General features: G+C 33.8%; 1 protein-coding gene and 1 long non-coding RNA gene across 3 annotated transcripts in view; both read left to right on the top strand.

Annotated features, from left to right (window-relative positions):
- Positions 1-25,505, top strand: part of LOC111421624 (Ret oncogene) — a 62,814-nt gene that overhangs the window by 5,402 nt on the left and 31,907 nt on the right. The window lies entirely within an intron of this gene.
- LOC111421643 (uncharacterized) lies at positions 7,270-8,219 on the top strand. The gene is made up of 2 exons (XR_011642350.1): positions 7,270-7,986; positions 8,044-8,219. It is a non-coding gene; the product is annotated as an uncharacterized lncRNA (long non-coding RNA).

The following is a 25,505-nucleotide window of genomic DNA, read 5'->3' as shown; positions in this document are numbered from 1 at the left end:
AAAGCCTGTTTCCTCTTGAATTTGAAATAGCACCATTTGTCTATGTTAGAATCGAAACTAAACCGCTGCAATCATCCTTAAGTCAGCAAACAGGTTATTTTCAAGTGTTCCTCTTATTACATTTTGATCTATAACATTTTTTATGTCAAAATCATGAAATTTAGATATTTTTGCATTCTTTGTTAATTCATCTCCTTCTTCTTTGAGTCTACAACCTAAAAAGATTGAACCATTACCTTCCTTAACCCTTAACCTATGCCTACACTCCCCCTATATTTGCCTTCCTTAAGTTAAAGTGAAAACCAACCCCTGCTTCCCACTAGGGTTGGTTTCCACACAGTCTTCCGAGGTTGATTTCAGGAGGGTTACTCAAGTTTCCAGGATCACCAGCATGGAGGAAAGACTCGCAATTGGGTAGGAGAGCCTAAGGAGAAGTTAGGCAAATGTAGTTTCTTACAATCCCTTCACTACCACTCTATCTTTGTTACAATTTTATGATTAAATATGAATGTTTTCTATACTAGAAATTATTTTGATGAGAAGTGTTTCTCCAAATTTCCTATGAATTCTCGTATTCGAAGACTTCAAGAAAATAAACTCAGTATTGCTTCTGTTCTGACAAGTGATAGTTCAGGAATCAAAATGGCAATAGTTGCAAACTTATATCTAGTTGATTTGATCGCTTTAAATTATTGATATTCTCCATAATTGACTGAGCTTCAGCTTTCGTACCATCGCATGGGAGCTCCTACCCCGGAAAAGCCTGTTTCCTCTTGAATTTGAAATAGCACCATTTGTCTATGTTAGAATCGAAACTAAACTGCTGCAATCATCCTTAAGTCAGCAAACAGGTTATTTTCAAGTGTTCCTCTTATTACATTTTGATCTATAAAATTTTTTATGTCAAAATCATGAAATTTAGATATTTTTGCATTCTTTGTTAATTCATCTTCTTCTTCTTTGAGTCTACAACCTAAAAAGATTGAGCCATTACCTTCCTTAACCCTTAACCTATGCCTACACTCCTCCTATGTGGCCCTCCTTAAATTAAAGTGGAAACCAACCCCTGCTTCCCACTAGGGTTGGTTTCCACACAGTCTTCCGAGGTTGATTTCAGGAGGGTTACTCAAGTTTCCAGGATCACCAGCATAGAGGAAAGACTCGCAATTGGGTAGGAGAGCCTAAGGAGAAGTTAGGCAAATGTAGCTTCTTACAATCCCTTCACTACCACTCCATCTTTGTTACAATTTTATGATTAAATATGAATGTTTTCTATACTAGAAATTATTTTGATGAGAAGTGTTTCTCAAAATTTCCTATGAATTCTTTTGAAAATAAACTCAGTGTTGCTTCTGTTCTGACAAGTGATAGTTCAGGAACCAAAATGGTTGCAATAGTTGCAAACTTACATCTAGTTGATTTGATCACATTAGATTATTGATATTCTTCACAATCGGCTGAGATTCAGCTTCGCATGGGAGCTCCTACCCCGGAGAAGCCTGTGACCTCTTAAACCTTCTTTAACTATCTTTGGCAACATTAAAACTTCCATACGTTCAACATGGTCTCTCTTCTCTAACTTGATATCAAAGCTCCATTCGCTGCTTTTGCTCTAACTTCTTCTTTCAGGTTATTGAGATTTTTAAAATATTAAAAACAAATTACCTATTGGCTTGTTGTATACTGGCAATTTGCAATGGCGTGAGTCCTTTGCTATTCTACAAGATTTGTTTTGAAAACGAAATGTTCCTATTGAATTTTCTTGCTGTTTTTTTTTGAATTGCTGCAGCATCCAGATTGTTATCTTTATCATCTCATCAATCTGATATTTGTCAATACTATGGCTAAACTTAGGGCGCTCTTGATTATGGTAAAAATGCATAAATTTACCTGAACCTAAAACTTGTCAAGATAAATACCTCATAATCTTTTAAAATAGATTCAATTTAAAAACGTTATTATTTGATTTTTTTAATTCTTGGAAATAGAGAGATAACTTAATTGAAAAAAATAATCATAACATACATCAAACGAAATCCTAGCTTGGCGAATAGGTTTGTAACAATTCTTCTTAATTTATCGGAATGATTTACACAACCTCGTGTAGTATGACCGAAGAGCTTTTAGACATCGCGTTAACGGGTGGTTCAGGCTCAAAGCCGTCCTTTATATATGAATTATGCGTCGCGAGGTTACGAACTACGTGTGTATATTGTACTCGAGAACACCACTTGAGGATTTTGGTATTGAATTATGGGCATGAAACTCCAGCGTATTGTTCTAAACCGGGTATTGTGTCTGGTCTATACGAACCATAAGGAGTTGATATATTTTAACACAAAAGTTTAAACCTTAAGTAACGCGCACTCTCATTACGTAATTGTCGTAGTTATGTTATGGGTGTGGGAGTGAAGTTGGTACCATGTTGTGCCAATCGTTTGGTTACAATTCCTTCAAAAGGTTTTATCGAATAATAGAGTTATTGGGACATCACCTTAATTAGAAGTAGTATTTCCAGAGTCAATTTTACCACGACAATAGAGAATATCGATTACGTCAACGTACAACACATTGCTCTTCATATACCTCCTACGCTCGCGGAGATTCCTATAGAATACATGAATAATGCATACGGGCGTTGGATATTCTGGGTTTCGATTATAGGAATCGACGATTGATTAAACGAGAAAAATCAAAAACTTATCACATTTACTCTCCCCTCAAATACCAAGCCAGGATTAATGAAGGTTTGGGTTGTAACTTTGAATAAATGCGTTTGGAAGGGAACTGTCGTCATCGAAGCGATTTTCCTACTAAAAGGTTTTTAAACGCTCCGGGAAATTTGCCGAAATCTGCACGGCTGTGAACGCTTTCATTCGGTCCTACGCGATTAGACCCGGTGGTATAGTCCCTTTTCCCCGTTTTCCATTAACGAAATGAAAAAGGGCCACCCAAAAAGAACGCAATTTCAACGTAATATTTGCTCAATTCCAGTTTTTAAATTGAGTTATTTATTTAAATAAACGAATCTAACACAACGCAATGAAATTAACATGGTAACGGTAAAAAATTAAATCGAAATTAACTCGGACGACCTTTCGTGCCGTTTAAAATAATCAATATTAGAAATGGCCGAGTAAAACATTAAGGCACGTAAAAAGGTACATAACATAAACTTAAGTTTACTCCTACGCGAAAAATTTCGCTTTACAGTGTTTGTTCACCTTTTACGCCTTTCCTTCAACGACCAAGAAAATTTCTCCATCGAACTAAGCGAGGTCGTAAAACCACCCCCCTCGTAGGATCGTAAAGCTTTCGTCGGTTTATTAAGTTCACATTGTGATTAGCTTTATTTTTATTTGTTTTATTTTTTTTTTAACTAAATTTTCTACGCCATGTTCAAATTTATCTAATTGATTTTGATTCGTAAAAATGTATGTCAACAATGTAAATTTATTAGTGAAATAGATTACGTTTCGACTACATTTTAAATAAAATAAATTCCAATTTGGATGTTCAATGAATATTGAATGGGAATTGAGGTAACAAAATTCAAATTACAGTAACAGATTACGTATTGATTTTTTTTTTGAATTAGTTATTAAATTGGATGATGTTATATATATTATGTTTTCTTTTTTGTGTTAATAATTAATTGTTACATTCCACTGAATTATATCGTTCTCATCCTGTAATAAATCATCGTTGATGTTCCTAACAAACTATAATGACCATAAAGTCCATAAACCAATATGATAGGTCCTTTATGGACTCACAAAGGAAGTATATAAACGTTTCATAGAATATAACGATAAAATTTTACAGTTTGCTTACTTAACGAGTTTATAATTAATTTATATTAATAGCAAGTAGACCGCAAGTTTTCCCCAGATAATTTGCAATTATTTTTTGATCTTGTGTATTTTCAAAGGTTTCATCTGAAAAAGTAAATAATCGACGTTTCAGATATGTTTGTTGTGTTAACGAAATAGTGAAGGTCACTGGGAGTATCGATTTATGTTTATTTATAACGGTTTTTTGGGAGCGGACTTAACATTAACCCATCACATTTCGTAGCCCTTTACCTTTTCACTTAAAATTTAAAGTCTCGGTCGGAAGTAAATCACTCAAAAGCGGCCCAAACAATATCAAACTATGCGCGGTTTTAGTAAATAATTAAAAACCTGGGCCGGCCCGTATATGTTTCTTTTATATCAGGTGTTAATTCGGAATTTATCGGTTAATAATAACTCCGCACTAAAATTACACGTGAGGAACCGTTTGTTAACATGTTAAACCGTACACGGCACACTAAACCTTCCAAAGTTTACGAATTCGCCGAGTTAATGTAACGCTCGAATTTAAGTTCCCACCTTAAATTTATTTCAATAAACTCAAAACATGTTTTTTTTATTGAAATGTTGTTAAACGTTTTAAGAATTCGAAAATCTATGTAATTCTATGAGGCCATGTTCAGAAAAGCACGGGAGGAAAAGTTAGCGATGGAAAATTTAATTTATGAAAAAACGGAACTCCAGTGCCATATAATAAATATGGCACTGGCGTTGTAAATTATTTGATACGTCATTGAAAATTGCAAAAAAATCAGTTTGTATTATTCTAAACTTTTCAATTATTGCGCGATTTTATGAAAATTTTGTTTTTACAGCTGTTGGACACGATATCTTAAAAACTACTTGACCACTCTTCCTGAATTTTTGATATTGGTGGCCATAATTCATATCTTTGGAGATCTTCCCAAAGGTCGTCGTGTCCGTGATCTGCCATCTCACGCAATTTTTGCTTATCTCTCTCCGGTAATTCTCCCCACATCATCGTTCCAAGCTCTTCTACGTTTACGTCCTCATCTGATTATGTCTTCCACCTCATATTCATGTGTTATATCTGTGTTTCTTTCTGTGTGTCTTAGTGGGTACCCTGAAATGTTTCTGGTTTCGTTCCTTTGCTGTCTGCTCTTGTTTGTAAAGCGTATGTTGGTATGAGTCCAACACAGGTTTTCTATATTCTTACTTTTGCTCTTTTATCTATTTAGGTGTTGTTCCAGATGACGTCCCAAAGTGCGCCTGATATTCGGGTAGCATTATTTGCTAGGTCTTTAACTTCATCATCATCAATAGCCCGATAATTCTCTGTGGATCTTGGTCTGTTCCAGCATCTTTCGCCATTCCGATCTGTTACAAGATATCTTTCTTCAATTGACGATACCAAGGGTTTTGGTGTTGTTCTCGTATATGTCTTGGGTTGTGTCGCTCCCTATGCCTTGTTCCGACGAAATTTTGTTTTAATATTCTCTTGAGAGGTCATTGTCTTTCATTCTTTGGACATATCCCATCCGGCGTATGTGCCTGATCTTTATAAAGGCAACATCATGCTCTCTGTATACTGAGTACAGCTCAAAGTTATATCTTCTGCACCACTCTCCATTTTCCAACACTTCCATATATGTATGGCGCAGTATTTTCCTCTCAAAAGTCCTCTGTGACGTCTCAAAGCCATACACCAGGACCAGTCATATTAGAGTCCTGTACAATTGTCTTTTTAGCTATTGATAGACCGTTCGATCTTAAGTGTCTAATCAGACCATAATACGCTCTATTTGCCAGATGTATCCTTCTCTTAACATCTGCACTGGTATTTTTTTCTGAGTTTATCAATGAGCCCTAATATACGAGTTGTTGCACACGTTCAAAGCTGTATTTGCCTATCGTTAGGTTTTGCAGCTGTCGTCTTTTTCAATTCATCAAGGACTTCTTTGGTTAATAATATTTTATTGAAGTGGTTCGAAAGTTCTGCCATTAATTATCCTCTATATTTCAATAGCTTATTTGGTATGTTATCTAGCCCGGGTGCTTACCTATTTTTAATCTTTTTTCCGTATTTCATCGTCATTTCACCTGATATCTCTGGGAGTTCCTTGTCATTTTCTTCCTTATCAGCATTTGAACCACAAATTATAAACTGTCCAATGAAAGAAACGGATTTTCAAAATATTATAGAGCTTTTGAGATATTAATTTTTAAATTTTCTCATTTTTCGGGATAAGCAACTATTTTCACTCATTTTCAATAAATCATAATAAATTGGAATCATTACAAAATACTCAGCACTTGTTATAAAAATTATAAGCTTTCCAATGAAAGAAACGGATTTTTAAAATATCTTTTAGCTTTTGAGATATTGATTTTTAAATTTAATAAGGCATTTTCTCATTTTTCGTGGTAAACAATTATGTTCAATCATTTTCAAAAAATTTTAATATATCGTACTTCTAATAAATTCTAGTGAAATTATCAGAATTTGCACTATAAATTATAAGCTTTCCAATGGAAGAAACGGATTTTAAAAATATCTTTTAATTTTAGAGATATTAATTATTTAACATCGCGTGACATTTACTCATTTTTCGGGTTAAACAACTATTGTCAGTCATTTTTAAAAAATCATAATAAATTGGAATTTCAATGAATCATTATGAAATTATCAGCATTTATTATACAAATTACAAACTTTCCAACGAAAAAAACGGATTTCCAAAATATCTTTTAGTTTTTGAGATATTTATTTTTAAACGTAATAAGGCATTTTCTCATTTCTCGTGATAAACAATTATTTTCAATCATTTTCAAAAAAATTTTAATAAATCGTACTTCTAATAAATTCTGGCGAAATTATCAGAATTTGCACTACCAATTATAAGCTTTCCAATGGAAGAAACGGATTTTAAAAATTTCTTTTAATTTTAGAGATATTAATTATTTAACATCGCGAGACATTCACTCATTTTTCGGAATAAGCAACTATTTTCACTCATTTTCAATAAATCATAATAAATTGGAATTACAATAAATCATTACAAAATTCTCAGAACTTGTTGTAAAAATTATAAGCTTTTCAATGAAAGAAACGGATTTCCAAAATATCTTTTAGTTTTTGAGATATTTATTTTTAAACGTAATAAGGCATTTTCTCATTTCTCGTTATAAACAATTATATTCAATCATTTTCAAAAAATTGTAATAAATCGTACTTCTAATAAATTTTGGCGAAATTATCAGAATTTATGCTACAAATTATAAGCTTTTCAACGAAAAAAACGGATTTTCAAAATACGTTTTAGTTCTTGAGATATTAATCTTTAACCATTATAAGACATCTTTTCTCATTTTTCAAGCTAAGAATAAATTGGAATTTCAATGAATCATTATGAAATTATCATCATTTATTATACAAACAATAAATTTTCCAATGAAAAGAGAGGATTTTAAAAATACTTTTAGTTTTCAAACGAATATAGGAATGTCCAAAGCAAAACAACTCACTCCATAACCTTCCCCAAGACGATTTCCAAGAGATATTTTTGTAGTACACTTATTTTAATTCATCTAAATGTCTCCTTTAAACAAAAATAAAAAAATTATTGATTTAAACTTCCGATTCACTGTATTTTCAATCATTTTAACGGCTTCATCCCAGACTTTACGTCTTCATCTAGGATGATTCATCCCCAAGTTGCGGATGACTCAAAAATAAATCAATAATTCTCTTAAACCTCCAGAATCTATTAACCCTTCATCCACTCACATATTAGTAACCATAGTGATATATTAAAATAGACAGAAATTACTTGTCACCCTCATGATCATCTTAAATTTCGATTAAAAATGTCGTCAAAGAACAAAATTTCACCTAATTCCAGTACTAGTACCAATGATAAATACATGATCATTGTAAACAAGATCAATGGTGTGGTTCAAATTCTCGATAAGCAATCCACCTTATTAAAAGAGCAAAACGCAACAATATCAAGATTTGGCACTAAATTTTCAGTGTTAGAATCCGCAATAGCTGGATTGAGGAGTGACTACGCTATGTTAAAGAACGAGATTAGAGTTACAGCTTCAAGATTGGATAAGAGTTTAAAGAGAACCGATTCATATCTTGAAGAAAAAGAACTTAACGTAGCCAGTACAATTCTCTAAATTAATAGTGAATAATAATTAAATAATTTTTTTTCTTTTATAGTGCCCAACAGTAACAGCAACCGTGGTAGCAAAAAAGTAGTAAACATTCAAGTTATAAAACATAAAAACCAAGGGATAAAGGCCAATCACTAAAATCGAAACCGAAATATTTTAATCATGTAAATAACATTGGAAGTACTCGCTGGATTTAATTCAATAAATTCCATTTTAATCATTGTTTCTATTTTTGAAAACCCCAAACTACAAAACTAATTGATACGCAACCAGAATCAGTAATGATCCATTAGTCATGTCTAGCGTTCGGTTGATAATTGTGATTGATGAGCAGTTCCACATAATGTAGATGCCATCATATTACTACACGATCGCAATAAATAATGATCTATCTACCTTAATATCATTCGAGACCTTAAAATCAACAGTACTCATAGATACCGTTAAAATGGATATATTGGATAAAGATAGGCGTGAAATATAACCGCCAGACGTCAAATGGCGCATTAATTATTAATCGATAAAGCAAATTTGCGTTTTATTTGCGAAGCAAGATAACAGCTATGTGTAATTGACAGCAAAGTAAGCAGTGACTCCCCGATTAATACAAAATTTGAAGATAAGCTTTAGTTAGTTTTGTTGTTATTATTATTTTTTTCTAAATTAATTGTGAAAATTGAGAAATTGTGTTGAATAATTAATTCCCAATCACGGATGTGATGCATTCCATCTGATATATTATCTCGAATATCTAGACGGATTGATTAATGTTAAAGCTTTCCCTTGACCTTACGCGTCGTCACCGCCCCATTGAAATCCCCAAGGCGGAAATATGTTTCCCCCAGGAAATATTTACAGTCACGTTTCTGGAAATTAATTTTCAGCGAATCGCATCAGTTTTAAAGATCAAGTGTAAAAAAAGAAGACACAGCAATTCTATTTATATATTTGTATTCTATAGTCAATTTTACTTGATTATTTTAAAAAAAGCATAATTCATTCATTTCATTGTAAATTGTTGTGAAATTTTCACCATATATTAAGAAAGCTGTTTTCATTTTAGCGAAAAAATCCGAGAAAGTAATTTTTGAATCCATTATTTCAAAAATTTGTATAAAATCGATATCTTTCTTAAGATATATTTCTCACTTACTTTTTCTGATGATGCAAGTGCCCTCGGCTTCACAAAGCTGCCATCCTTGAAAAGTAATCAAGTTTTGTATCAATATGGTATCAATGCAAAAAAATTGTTTCAAGTAAATTCAGATTAAAATCTAGTCACGACGATCTACTTAAACTGATTAAAAAAGTAAAGCTTCAAACCGTCTCTTAATACATTAAATTAATAAAAACATATTAAATAATTGGGATGTTACGTCATAACAAAATGAATCTTGAATAAAATTCATTTAAAAAAATTTACAAATTAAAAAATTGAATTTTAAAACTTTTATCAAAAATGCATCAATCAATTGGTTTTTCCGAGACATTCTCGCGTTAAATTAAGACTGATGGTGTATTCCTGCAGATCATCAAGTTTAACTAGTAACTAGAGCATATGAAGTAAATTGACCTCCGGTGTTAGTTCCTAGATATATTGTGGTGTAAAATTTGAGAACTTACAAAAAAAAAGCTGCAGGATTTTTATAGTAATATTACACCGTCTTGTAGATGCGCTAACGCTTTAATGCCATAACCATGTCGGGACGTGCTCTTTCTTAAATTACTTAACGAGCTAAGCGAGCGCTATTTTATTACCTTTGGGTAAACAGTGTGCAGAGGAGTTTCGTCCTATATATTTTTTTTGTTTCGAATAACGCTTATAGTTCGCGACTATGCTGTAATTTATGCTTTCGCTTGCCTTACTTGGGATTTAGATCGCACTCTGAGAATCGCGAACTTTGCCACCGCAGTTCTTGTTAGAGAAAACAAGGGCAAAACGCGGATTTTCCTATTAGTTGTTATGGTACGGACTTAACTTTACACTTATTTTTAGAAATAAACTTCTAAGCTTCCTACGTTATTAATAGCGTGGTTTAATAACGCACCCAAGCTTTCAGCATAACTATCTTTTTCCCGTAATTAATTAATTAATTATAGTCGGGTACAGGAGTTAGTAGTGCAATGCGAAATGTTAATTGAGGTACAGCTAGTTGTAATTCATAGTTATGACACACCGAGATGTGAATATTCAATTATAACCCAGAGTTTCATATTGCGACTATATTTGTGGATACATACTAATATAATATTTCTCTGAGGCATATTTTGAGTATTAATTTTTCTTAATAACACATGATTCATTATTGGATATTTAAAGGTTATTTCAGGAATTTCTTATCTTGAAATTGTAGAAATTTAATTTAAAATATTTTATAAAAGCTGTGGCTTTATAAACTGGATTAGGGCGACAATTTGATAGCGGACGGTATTAGGACCTGGCTTACACTGTACAACGAACTTAAGAAAATAAATATACTAATTCCACGATTTGTAATTCAACATAATCTACTTAAGGAGCTGTTGCATATATTAAAAGTTGGAATATTTAAAAGACATTCAACGAAACAGTTGATATTTTAGGTTAAAGGACTTATCACGCAACGTTAAACCTGCATAAGTACGATGTAAAAAATTACAAATGTATGAATCGAATATTAGATTAGAGTTAATTGTGAAAATTTGATTTCAAGACCAAATGTTGGAACCATCGACAATAACTTTGCGACAAATGTTTGCGATTTTATAATGTATTTAAAGAGAGTGTACCCATTTTCGAAACAAAAATCTACAGGGTAGAACCGTTCAGATCTAGTAGATGGAAGATGTAAACCAAAGAGATGCACTTATAGTGAATAGAACCATTGAGGCTTCTTACAACAAAAAGAATGACGAAACGAAAACAACGTCTATCTTAACGCCTGCATATATAAATGAGGCAAAATGTAAGCATGCAATGATTTCTAAGTGCTGATACTGTGGAGACATTCTTCCCATGCAGCCATAATTACTTATATAGTGCTATATTGGCTTTGATCAAGTTCGAGAAAAATCTTCAGGTATAGATACTGGGAAATCATATCTCTTTCATTGTCTGATATTAAAGGAGAAGGAAATTGAAATGAGATTCATGGTTGTCTACGAAGGTAACTACGTGTCCGTAAAACTAAGTACCGTTTTGAAAAGAAAACGCATAAAAACAAAAATGTAAGAGCATGTCTTAAACTATTTTTGGACGTAGTTGCCACCAGCAAGGCACAGACATTTCTCGTATGTCAATTCAACAAAATAACGTGGATTTAATATCAAACAAAACTAAGCACTAATGGAAAATCAATGGAATATCTATGTCTAAGTCAACAATTAATCAATGGGTAGCAACGTATATACGTCCTATTGGTCAAAGGGACCAATCGATGCCGGCAATAACGACCAAGTTAAGCACAATACTAATCAATCCTAAAGGCACTATTACCTTAATGTCATTATGTACACAAAATGGAATTGACATAAAACGAAAACCAATATTTCAATGTTAAAAAACGAAAAAAGGACATAATCACGTTAAGTCAATAAATAATCACCATTTACATCACATTGAATAAATCATACCGCAAACAAATCACACAAAACAACAAATCACAGATACTCCAGTTCTGTGAATTGATAAATTTAACATTGTGCGGGCTATCTGAATTGTAGGTGATTTTCACTAACTTTTTTAATAGTTAATCGCACTAATCGTGTTAAATTAGTCAATGAATCTGTCTGCCTATATCAAATAATCATCGATGAAAGTTTCAGCTATTCTAGTATCGATGTCAACATAAATGTTAATTGATATTGATAGAATTTCGAAAACTTTGTCAATAATTCCATGTAATTCATTAATTATTGCCTCTTCTTTAATTATATCATCATTCCTCAAGCGCTTTGCTTAACCAAGAGGAAAGGGAAGTAAAAAACTTTTTAGTTAAGAGAAAGTAAATGGCAATAAATCCAAATATTTTTAGATCTAAATGTTAAAACTATGATATATTTAGTAATTTGTAGGTGTCTTATTAATGACAAGTCCATTTTAATCATACTACTCTACATTCCTCCCGATATATCTTCTGATGATATATCGCGATACACCGATCTATCCAAAGCCATTGATCTGATTGACAATAGAATTCTCTTGCATAAATTAAGCTCTTTCGGATTTGTCCCTTCAGCAATTCAACTTCTTATTTGCAACATAGAAAATGTTATATTGCTCACAATGGATATTTTTCTAATGAGTTCACTCTTACCTCAGGGGTTCCACAGGGATCAAATTTGGGCCCTCTATTATTTGTTCTTTTCATAAATGACTTGTTTCTAAAAATTGATTGTCGGATTTTGGGGTATGCTAATGATATCAATATCTTTACCGAAGTCTCATCGGCGGCAGCACAAGTTAAACACAATAATGTAATGGTGTAAGACCTACAAACTTAACCTTAATATAGATAAACACCCTTATATGCGTGTGAGTTCTTAAGCCTTGATCGAGTCCAGCGTAGATTCTTAAAATTTGTTTCTTACAAATTTGATGGAATTTACCCTGAGCGAGGTATACCACAAAATGATTTGCTTGCGCGACACAATATGGTTTCCTTACGAACAGAAAAAACGCGTTTTATGAAAAGTTTCTACAAAAGCTTATCGAATATAACATCGATTGCCCTTTCATTCTTGAGCGACTAGGGTTTGTTGTTCCAAGGAGTAACTCAAGATATAGCTGCGTATTCGTCATTCCTTTTGCTAGGACAAACATTATGAGACAGGCGCCATCATACACTCTCTGTAAGGTGGGCAACAGAATTCCAGACAGTCAGTGATCACCTGCATGTAAATTCACTTATTTAGTTTTTATTTTTATTGTCTTTATAATTTGGTCAATTGTCAATTTCTTGAATTTGTGTAATTTTTGTTTTTTTTTTCTCACATACAGATACATATTATTGTATTATTACCTTATTGAATATATATTGTTATCCTTTTTTGGGCTATTATTATTATTATTTAATGAAATTCATCTTAATAGAGAAGAACAAATATAAGGAACAGAGTTTATAGACAATATGGCTACTGTAACAAGCCCAGATGAGTCTGCAGAGGAAATTTTCGATAAGATAGATATAGTTCTAGAGTTTTCTCCTGGTCATATAAGAAAGTTATCGACCCGAACAAGGTTTAAAAATGATTAAAACATATGAATTTAGCAATTTTTGTAAAAAAAACGTACTTGTCCAAGCGCGTGATCGCCCCGTGTTATACACCATTAGAAAGAGCAGAAAATTTTCGATAAGATAGATATACTTCTATAGATTTCCCCCTATCAAATAAGAAAGTTGTTTAGAGGAAGAATATTTAAGCGTTTCTGCGAGTAGGGATGGATATGAAGGGTGATTTAAGCATGACGCCGATAGATATTGACCGACGAAAACCCGAATTAAGATAGTTGAAGGAGCGATCTTTCTGACTGTGATAACAGTTTTTTAAAGTTCGGTTTTATAACAATTGCACAAGGCCTTGAATTTGGTAATTTTGAGCTATTTTAAGTACAGAGCGGTGTTCTTCATTTTTTATTGATCTTAATATTAACTTATCAGCAGACTAAAATCCCGTTTAAGATAGAGAAAGATTCAAGCTTTCAAGTGATTTATTTCGTTTTTCGTTATCTCTACTAATAAGGGAGATATCAGCTAAGAAAGTAGATAGGAAATTAATATTTAAATATTTTAAATATCGGTTTAAATATCAGTTTAAATATCGGTACCCTAACTCGTAATAAATTTAAAGAATTCAATCAATCACCCACAAGATACAAATTTAAAATGCTCCTCCTAGTAGTTATTTTGTAATATCTATTAATTACACTTAAGAGATTATTAAGAACAATATATTGCTCATAATTGTATTTACATTAATTATTGTCTCAGACCCAGGCTTTAGTAATTGAGCAGAATCAAATCCATAATTGCTGGTAATGAGATGTAATTCCGTCGTAATCACTGGTTGAAATTTAGTGAAACCTTCAATAAAGTTATATTTATTGAACTTTGGTTATTTTAAAAACTTAATAGTAACGATTAAAACTATTTAAAGAAGCATAACTTTACGTTTTCATTATAAGAAGTACCATTACACCAACGTAGGTGTTACACCCACACCGCACACCTATAAATACCAGAGAATGCAAATAATTTCTCAAAACCACCCCCACATGAAATTCATACATTCCTATTTGCATAACCGAATACACCCAATTCCCCGAATGTTATTGGATTTTATTCCTATTAACATGTAAATAGCAAAGGTTATACTAAAATGTAATAACCATCACATATTAGAACAAAACATAAATTTATTCTTGTAGGAAAAATAAATTTATTAAAAAAAGTGTTGTATTGATCGTGTTTAGTTTTTTCGTCAAACAAATAGTACGTATATACTCACGCAGGTATATCACAGTTACCTAAACATTATTGTAGTAGTCCTGTATGGAGCAACATCAATTCACGTTTGGACAGACGACACGTGCGCTGTGACGTTGCGTCGCCCACAAACCCCGATGGACGTGTTGACAAATCACTATGAATGACCGTCACAGTGTATACAGCATGTGTCCATTGTGGTGTAATTTAGATATGACTTTCAAGAGTAATGAGTGCAACCTACTTTGAACCCAATAACTCTCATTTTTTTGGCTGACATAACTTCGACAACAAAATCAAATAATTTGTTCACTTTTATTTGTTGTCGAAACTAAAAAGTTGGAAAATGTTCTAAACGATTGCTTTTAGAGAGCGTGTGGTGTCAACTACAAAACCTACTGCAGGATAAAAAGTTAAACGAAAAAACAGAAACACGTCGGTGCGGACTGCGGTTTTTCGAAATCTAACTAACGAATGCCGGCGTGAAGAAAGTTTTAATTGAACGGATTTTTTTTGTTTAATTCCGGCACGGGGTTTAATTGCGGCGTTGACGCTCTTCGAGCTAACGTTGAGTGCTGCAGTACGAACCGCACCATCGTCTCGATAAGCGCTTAATATGCTCCAATTTTGACTCCAACGAACCGTAAATAATTCACGATCTCATTTTGTTTTGTTTAATTTATCTAATAACAAAGAGTATTACAACACTTTAACACAAAGGAAAATTGTATTAAAAAGGAAAAAGAATTGCTTTTAAAGCTTGAATAAATTGGCAATTATCTCCATAACGTCCCGATAATGATCTTATCGGTTTAATCTAAGCGTATACAGATATCTTGTATGTCAACTATGGTAAACAGACAAACAAACAAACAGCCTTAGGGTTATTACGCTCGCATCAAAAACGATGTGACGTTCAATCGAACGTCACACAACGGATCGGACTATGAAGTTCGAATATATTCAAAACAACATCCTTCGTTTCAGATCTCCTTTTCCTGAAAACGCTTTCTATTGAAACTGCATCTCCTTTTGTTTGCTTTGCTGTTACTGCCAACACGGCCATTTTGAAGATTAGGTACTAGGAAATTTAATTGTCGTTGTATTTAGATTTCGTCGAAATGACGGATTAATTAATCCGGGTCGAGTTCGCAAACTATGGGTATTTACAAACATGGATGATCAATAGGGTTGAATGATGTACGGCTGGATAAACAAACAATAACTGCTGATAGTTCACGCGCCGGTTTCGCATGTCCATCAATTAAAAATTTGCGCTAGTAACGGGGAGATAATTTTTCAGCGCTTTTCCAACTACAAATTCATGAGAGTGCACTTCTCCCTGAAAGAGTAATGATAGTCTCGGCTGATGGATGCAACGACGCTAGAACGTTGAAGCCCAACGTTGGATCGAAACTCAGTTTCGGGTGGCTTAATGACCTGGGAAATTGACCCAAAAAGGTTGCAAAATAGAATAAAACTTACAATAACCTAATCAGAAGTTAATCACCAATAAATATTACCTACCTATTTATATGTAGACTTATGTTGACTATATAAAGTTGAATAAGGCTTAATTCCTTACCTCGGATATTAAATGTAAACATTCAATACGGCTTCGTCAATAGTAGTGGAATATGTACGTTTCAACTCAAAGGTCGAGTTGTAAGCGGCTTTAACCGATCTCCATATCGCCAGTTTCCATCCGTTTGCGGATCTAAGATTTGCATCGTAAGAGACGAACCGCCACTTACGCGTTTCCCTTTAGCCGACGACGACGTTTCAACCTAAACCCTTAGAAACGTGGTTTAGTTTCGGGTCCGAGGGTGCATTAAAACGGAGAGTGCTCGATGAGCTACACTTCCCGTTTTCTTGCGACGACAATATTTTTCCGCGAAAGCAACATCCTGTTATTCCGATCCTAATCCAGGGGACGTCTTCTAATGGACTAGGCGGCGGGGTTAATTTATTAAAAGGATTTACGGTAACAGAGTAAAAAAGGCGCGGATCTTGATGTTCTCCGTTACGCGAGAATTTATTCCTAGGATACGTGATTGAGCTACTTCATTGGGATTTAGCTAACAAATCGAGTAAAAGCCGGCCAATCAGTGAATGGGATTAAAGGATTACGGAGTTTACTGCGGAGCTGTATAGAATGCGAATAACTGCTTGGCTTACGTATGAATAACGAAGGTGCGAGTGCCTTAATCTAAAGATTTACGAGCCGGTTTGAAATTCTAGGTAAGGTAATGTGAAATAGTGTGTTGTGTGGTTTATTGCCGGATATGCAGTAAATCTTCGATGTCAACGATGAGTTATTACACGTGAGATTCTCAATTAAAACTATGAAAATTTCTGTAAGATATGAGTACAGTAAAATCTCGATATAAGTAATATGGAAAAGAGAGTGTCCGTTATAACCAAGAAGGCCCATTCGTGACGTCACGCATATGTAGGTAAACAACTAGTATTTCACATTTTGAATTAGCAAATACTTAATTTGTTCTATTCGTGTTTAGTAATGTTTAAATAGAGCAACTTGAGGAATAAAATATTCTTTGGCTTGAACATGACTTTTGTTGGAAATGGAGCTTAGAAAAATTTATCAAAAAAAAAATTAAGAATGTATGAAGTGAGATTGCGCAAACTTTAAAGTTTTTAAGATGAGAAGTTGTTTTTATAAAAGTTTTTAAAATCATTGATGTCATTGATGATATTATGAATCTTCAAACGTATGCATAATTTCCTTGCATGATTGAACTCGAATGCGTAACTATCACATCGAACACTATGACATACGAAATTGTCATAGTGTTCGATGGGAAGATAAGACAGCAACTCTCCCTGGTTATTTCAAAGTCTAAACCGTCATGATGGCCCCTTCTGAAATAGGTTCTGCCTTTTTTGTATGTGATCTCTGTAGGTGCAATTGAGTAGTAAAAGGAATGTTGACGTCCAGCTCTGCGAGAGATTCCTCTCAACTAGCAGTGATTTAGTAGCACTGCTCACAGAGAATCCATCATAGAGGTATTTTTGCTGCCTGGACAAAATAAGCTCCCAAATTTTTGTAACCTGAACTTGAACCGACCACCTTGAAATTGGCGGCGTGCTGTCAAAGAACGGTGAAACTGAACAGAGTTGAAAATAGACAGTAATGCTAGGTTGTCGCACTGTAGATAGGTGGTTATAATTGGTAGTGGGACGTCCAGTCGAGATCAGTAAGAACTACTATGCTCCAGCATGGGCTTCAGAAAAAGCTTCCTTTTCAGTTGATGACGAGAACTTCATCTTGTCTTCGATGTAAATGTAGCGAATCGTAATGAAGTATTGGGTAATGAAGGAATAGATGTAAGAACTGCTGCTGCTTCGGGACTAGGTGTTATTGTTTGTAGTGAAATTTGTGGGTAACCAAAGTACCCACTCAAATCGAATTTAAATTTGTCCATGCTTACTCCAGATACCCGACATATTTGAGCTTTTTACATCGATGCCAAACTTGATGTTATGTCAGGCCAGTTATAACAACAACTAAAACTAGAACTAACACTAGCATTACAACTAATACTAGACGTAGAACTAGAAACATTCAGGTTTAGCCGTCTTAAGAGACATACGGCTAAACCCGAATATTTCTAGTTCTAGGTTTAATGTTAGTTCTAGTGACAGTGCAAGTATAAAACTAGAACTAACATTATACCTAGAACTAGAATCATTCGGGTTTAGCCGTCTTTAGAGACGTGCGGCTAAACCCAAATGATTCTAGTTCTAGGTATAGTGTTAGTGCTACATAGCAACAGTGCTAGTGTAAAACTAGAACTAACACTATACCTAGAACTAGAATCATTCGGGTTTAGCCGTCTTTAGAGACGTGCGGCTAAACCCAAATGTTTCTAGTCTAGGTCTAATGTTAGTTCTAGTGACAGTGCAAGTATACAACTAGAACTAACACTATATCTAGAACTGCAATCATTCGGGTTTAGCCGTCTGTAGAGACGTGCGGCTTAACCCAAATGTTTCTAGTCTAGGTCTAATGTTAGTTCTAGTGACAGTGGAAGTGTAAAACTAGAACTAACACTATACCTAGAACTAGAATCATTCGGGTTTAGCCGTCTTTAGAGACGCACGGCTAAACCCGAATGTTTCTAGTTCTAGGTCTAGTGTTAGTTCTAGTTTTGCACTATCACTAGTACTAACACAAGACCTAGAACTAGAAACATTCGGGTTTAGCCGTGCGTCTCTAAAGACGGCTAAACCAGAATGATTCTAGTTCTAGGTCTTGTGTTAGTACTAGTGATAGTGCAAAACTAGAACTAACACTAGACCTAGAACTAGAATCATTCGGGTTTAGCCGTCTTGAGAGACGTGCGGCTAATTCCGAATGTTTCTAGTTCTACGCCTAGTGTTATTTCTAGTTTTAATTGTTATTACTTAAGCGCTAAATTGTTGTCTATTTTTACTGAACCTTTTTACCCTGAGTTTATCTATGAACATGGAATAGAGCAACTTGAGGAATAACCCGAGTTGGATTCTATCTATAAGCACTAATAAATACACTTAAATATACAGATTTATTAAATAGATAATATTAATAGTATGATTTTAAAATATTTTGTTCGTTCTAACGAGGTTATACATACATATATCGAAGTTTTACTGTATTTGGTACAATAAAAGTACTCTCAATCGATAGTGGTTTAGAGGTTTTCAGAAGAGAAAAGTTTGAGTAACAGGTAATCGAAAAGAATCGGCGAGGAAATACGACTGCTTCGTGAAACCGAACCAACCTTAGGCTATGAATACCAATCCGTCTCAAAGAAAAATAAAGAAAAATAGAAAAAAAATTGTGAAATATATAGAGTTTAGAGATCTACATCAAATTGATTATCATTGTTATTTTATTTCTATTTCATTTCAAAACTACGATAACATCTCCAAAGTTCTTAACACAAAGAATTTATGTGCGATTTGCCCTTTTTGAGGCGCAAGAATCGCGTGTAACAGATGTCTCGTTGTCTCGTAAAACTTCCATCTTAGGTTCCCAACCCACCTCTCAACCATTTCCTTGACGTCCCATATAAAATATGCGAAAAGTTTCGCTCGCGGAGTTTAAAATCGATTTAGTATATTCCCGGTATAGCTGCAACTTCGGTCTTCCCTTCTAGTTCAATATCGGATCTCCCTGTTCCAGTAGCTTCCGCGAGAGGGGCATTTATCTTGTTTAAACGCTTGTTAACAACTCTTCGGTAACCAGTACGAGAGCTAAAAAGTACACCTCCCCATGTCCATACGCAAATAATACCGTTTTATTTGACTATTTTATTTGTTTATTTATTTATTTTATGCTCAGATTAGTGAAGGAAAATTCTGATCGGGAGTTGTTTCGTGTCTGCCACGTCCCCTTTTTAATGCGGTTTACTGCGTATTCTTCCACCTCTACGTTGGTCACGCGAGGTTCACTGCGCCTTGGGACGTTGCCATTTTCACTTTTCAACGTCAACATCCAACTTTACGTTGTTTTGTTTTAGTGGTGACCTCGACTTTCCTAGACAGCCGGGTTTATTCCCTTTAAAAGAATTTCTCTAAACGTTGTTTTATGGAAAATCTGATACACAATTTTTAGAAATCTTACGTAATAAAACTTGGCAAGCCTCATTCAATTAACGGATAGTTTAGTTTTCAACTTTCAATCTAATTAAAACTCTCGCGAGAAATAAAGTTACCCTTATTTCGTATAATTTTGTTACATTTAATTAAGAATCACCCCTCTCAAGAACGTTATTACAAATATACTTTTAAATAGCCTTTAAAAAATTTTGAATGTGTTAAGTGTTAAGATAAATGTGACATAACTAGAATTAGATTAGATATAGATGGTATTAATTACTCCGTGTCAACATAAATTCAAACCCAACATATCCCATTGAACACCATTCCAGGATTTACTTTGTTATCTGATCGAATTGAAAGCGATTGTTGACGTGGATATCCGTGAACTGATAGGAGACAGTAAACGGTTCCAAAATCTTGCATCTAATCAAACAATCCATTTCTCTCTGAAAGTAGGTACTTTCAATTCTTGGTTTAACACGGCAACGGAAACGGGGAAAACACGGTAACAACCTGAACGTAAACGAATAGATGGTAATCTTGAGTTAGAAAATCAATTATCCTCTAACCGTAGCTCTAAAACCTTCAATCGCTATTCCTTTCAGAGTTAACCGGTGATCGTTTAAAGGTGTCCTAGGGGCGATTGCGTCAAAGGATTCAATTCCAGGTCGTGGTTTTTTTGCAACCATCGCCAAACGTGTCGGAAATCTGAAATGGCTTCATTAAAACCAGGAGCCACTTACGGCGCGGCGTCCGTCACGGTGGGCGCCGTGGTTATCGATTTTCACCAGGTGCATATTTGTTTTGCGCAAACTGTAAACTTTGACGAACTTGTTTCGAGAAGTTCAATGTTTCGATAGGCGTGAAGCGTCGAAATCGATTGTTGTCGTACAAATTACGTGGTTCGCCGCCGCTCCACTCTTGTGTTTTCACTAAACGAAATACCCAATGGAAGTTAATTGCGAAAACGGGCGTCGAAATGGGGAATTGTACCGTCGCATCGCATCGGCTTTGAAATTGTATTTTCCCTTTTGACATGTAGACCGTACGTGAGTTATTTTGCAAAGGGAATGCTATCAAAGTGACGACGGAGACCGGTACGTGAACGTGTACCAACTCGTTCCTACCGGCTGCCATGGAAAATCGTGAGCTTTAATTCAATTTTTTAACCCTCAACAGATTTCTACCAACAGAAATGTTGGTATCTACTAATTCAAAATTAATTTACATATTCGTATGTGCTCACGTAACGTTTTACTTTTTTTCCTTAAAAGTTTTGCACAAATAGTTTCGACAAATGGAATGATTAAATGAATAAAATATAATTGATAATTAGAATGATTATTGATAATCAAAATTATATTATTTAATATTTTGCAAAGAAGTGAAGTGTGTTAACATTCCCATATTTAATTGGTATCCAAAATTCTCTATTTCCATCTGTTTAACATTATTAAAATATTATTTTCTGATTGATACACAATTTTGAACTAAAAATGCCATTATCTTATACAGATGTCTAATTAAAGATTAGAAAATTTATTGGAACGTTTTTTGAAAATGAAGTTAATGAAATTTTTTTTCTTCAAATTGAGAAATGTAACTTACTGTGTTTATAGAACAATATTTGAAGTTAGATTATATAAAATTTAAAGTTTCCTGGGTGAACAGAAGATTTTTATATAAAATTTTATAAATCATTGATTTAATTGATGACGGAGCTTCATCCTTTAGTTTGTAACATTTCCTTGCAAGAAAATTCTGATAGTGTTGAATTGGAAGATAAGATAGATAAGATACCAATGTTGTCTATACAATTAATGATGATCCCTTCTGAAATAGGTTCTGCCTTTTTTTGTATGTGATCGCTATAGCTCTTCTTTCAGTCTTCTTGCAGCGTGGCCACAATGATATCCCAAATTTGTGTAATCTGAACTTCATTGGCGGAGTGCTGTCAAAGAACGGTGAAACTGGACAGAGCAGAAAATAGGCAGTAATGCTAGACCGTGGTGCTACAGATAGGTTCCTCTCTAGTAATTGTAGTTGATAGTGTAACGTCTAGTCGAGATCAGTAAGAACTAGGGTTGTTACGAATGTATTTATAGCGAAAGCGAATACAAATTGTTTTGAAAAATTTTAAACTCAAAAGTGCAACAGGAAAAGCATTTAACAAAATTCAAAAACACAAAAGATAAGTTTTATTAACTGTTTTGTAGGTAACTAACTTTACTACTTAACAAATTAATAACCAAACTTAAACAAAGAAAGATTGTATTTTGGAAACAGGAGTTTTGCTGTCTTATCACTATTAAGTTAATTTCTGAAAGGATCATTACTGAACAGCTGTTCACTAGGTAGAGCTCCTGGAGGATTCGACAAAAATTTACGAACTATAGGAATGAGCTCTTTGTACTTTAATCTATTGTTGTACCATAACAAGGGATTTTCTGAAAGTTGCAGTTTTTTCTGCTTACTATAGTCAACTAAAAGAAACTTCAACTTTGTAGCAATGAGTCCTGTGTCATTCATAATCATTTCCATCGTCTTCTCACGACTTGAGCCCAATAAATTTTTCATAACATACTTAATATGGGAATGATCTGATTTTCAAGCGGCAATTGATGTATCTAGAACTAACACTAGAAACTTTCAGGTTTTGCCGTGTCTTTTAATAAAAGGTTTGACGTTTCGGATGCCATGTTGCAACCTTCTTCAGTAGTCACTTCGAACCAGTTTCTGACGCACGGCAAAACCCGAAAGTTTCTAGTGTTAGTTCTAGTTTTAGTTCTAATCTTAGTTTAATTGATGTATCCTCATTTTTAATTTTTTGCAGAGGTTGTTCATTCTCATTACTAAATTGTAATAAACGTAAATCATAGTAATTGTTAAAAATGGTAATAATTTCGGTTTCTGTACTTCTGCAATTAACATTCTCACGATTTGCTTGATTTGAGTAACATTGTTCTTTGTTCTTCCTCTTCTAGTGATGATTTAATTACGTGTATTAGAAGGATGACGGGTAAAATGTTGGAATTGGCATTACTTAATTCTTTAATTAGTTCTTCAAATGGTTTCAATATATTCATACATTTTTCCATAATTTCCCAGTCTTGAGAAGATACCAATACCGATATTCTATTGTTAGTACTTAAATAAAGAACAATAGAATCTTTTATTTTCAAGAAACGTTCCATCATATAGCACCTATTGTTCCATCTGACAAAAATAGATTACTCACTTACACGGCTTTTATATCCTAACTAATAACTAATAAAAGTCGTTTAATGATGAAAAAAACAAGAAACCACAAATACATACCAATACATACCTTGTTGGAGAGTCTTTAATAATTGACTTGCAATTTTTTTGTATTTTTCACTTTTACGACATCTTCATTTTCGAATAAACCTGATGCATAATTGAAGTTGGCATGAAATTAGCAATTAGGCAATTAGCATAAGCAAAGTGAGACAGGTTTATAGCTCTAACCATGTTTGATCCTCTATCGTGAATAAAACAGTGAACCTTTTCACTTATGTTCCACTCTTCAAGCATTAAATTTAGTTTTTCAAATATGACATTACCTATGTGACTGCCGTGCTTTGATTCACATTTTAAAACCATTTTAAAATCTTCTGGTATTCCATGAGCTGTTAGGCTTAGAAGTGAAACGCCTGCGCTGGGATCAGACCAAACCTCTTTAGTGAATGTTAGCCTTTCAAATTCGTTTACCATATAATTCATCACACACAAAGTCTGTAAAAAATTTGCGACCTCTTAATTTATATTTGGGTGACGTTGCCCGCAGTAAACGTTTAAAAAAGACATCTTGCACAAATTTAAAGGAAAAATTTTGACCAACAATCATCTCTGCAACCAATTTATCAAGTATCAAGTTCCATTGCTTTTTTATCAGAGGAATCCCAAAATTGTCTTAACTGAAGCGTTTTCGATAGCGTTATTTGTTTTTTAACTGCTTATATTGGAGTCAAGCAGGTATCCGTTTTTTGCACTACTGTTTTCTTAGAATTTTCGTATTTAAGAAATTCATCGGCTTGCTTCATTTTTAAATGATTAATTAATCCAGTTATAGTGTTATAGTTTTCATATATTTTACATTTTGCTTTTTCATCAGCTTCTACATTAAAGTAGTTCCATATACCACTCGACCTTAGCCTCATCTATTATAGAATAGAAGCAATAGAGAACACTGAACTGCTATGCTCCGGCATAGACTTCAGAAAAAGTTTCGTTTTTAGTAAATGACGAGATCTTCATCTTGCCTTCGATCCAACAGCAGTGGTTCGTAATGAAGTCTACGAAGGCTACGAAGGCGTCGGTGTAGGAACTGCTACTCCTTCTATGATAGTCTGCAAGATAGATTCGGTGGTTTCAGAACTAGGAGTTGTTTTTTGTAGTGTATCCGACATATTTGAGCTTTTCACAATGATAGTTTAAATCAGATTCCAAACCCATAACACGTTTGGAAATAATCGTCTTGTTACGTTTTACCATGATGTTGACAATCTAGACAATAAGTTTGGCAAGAAAAGAAGCGTAATTTTTCGAAAGCTACTCGAAATTGTCCAGGGTGTGCCCGTTTCTTATGTAGTCTTACTCTAGAAAATGCTTCAAAGCTTCAAATTTGTTCCCACCTTCTCTCAATAAAGTTGAACTTCCTCTTCTACTTTTATTGTTGTCAATAGCTATTTTAAACCAGCATATCTATCTAAAATAACTTAAACTTTTTTGTTTCAGTTAGTTTATGTTATTTTGTCGATTTGATTTATTCAAACCAAACAATTTTTGCCAATAAAACCCGAAACATTATCAGGATGTAACCAATAAAAAAGTGTTAATAATAAATACGAGTAGTGAACTAAAAGTGATTACGAGTTCAATTTCTAAACCTTTTTTTAGCTTTATTCACTCGTGTGATGGAATTTCACGAATCAGAAAGAATCTTATAAACTGTCCAACTTCTTTATTATAATCATTCCCTCTATCTATATTACTTTAGATATTTCAAAATACTTTCAAAAGCATAAACGACTCCTGTAATTTCTCATATTCATTACTCCTTTAAATTATTGTATTCGTTCGTAATAGCTTTTGCAAGTGAATACCCATCTTATGATATCGAATATTTCAAGAAGCTTTTCATAACATCGGATGCTTTCTGTACAGGCGGAGCCTTCAAGATGCACTTTACATTCTTTACACGGACCCCGGAATATTCTATTCGGTTTTCCGCGAGACGCACGGCTGCTGAATAAAATAGCAGCTGTTTTAACTTGGACAAAATATGAAAAATTCATCCAACCTTTTTCCCCACAAACAAACGAAATTAGTTACCGATCGCTATAAGGAATAAAAAGATACCCTCCTTAGTCATTTTTAGGAGTACCCTCGGGACGCACAGAGAAAGGAATCCGGT

Source organism: Onthophagus taurus, chromosome 1 (assembly GCF_036711975.1).
Source record: "Onthophagus taurus isolate NC chromosome 1, IU_Otau_3.0, whole genome shotgun sequence".
Classification (NCBI taxonomy): domain Eukaryota; kingdom Metazoa; phylum Arthropoda; class Insecta; order Coleoptera; family Scarabaeidae; genus Onthophagus; species Onthophagus taurus.
This window is presented reverse-complemented; position numbering and strand designations above follow the sequence as displayed.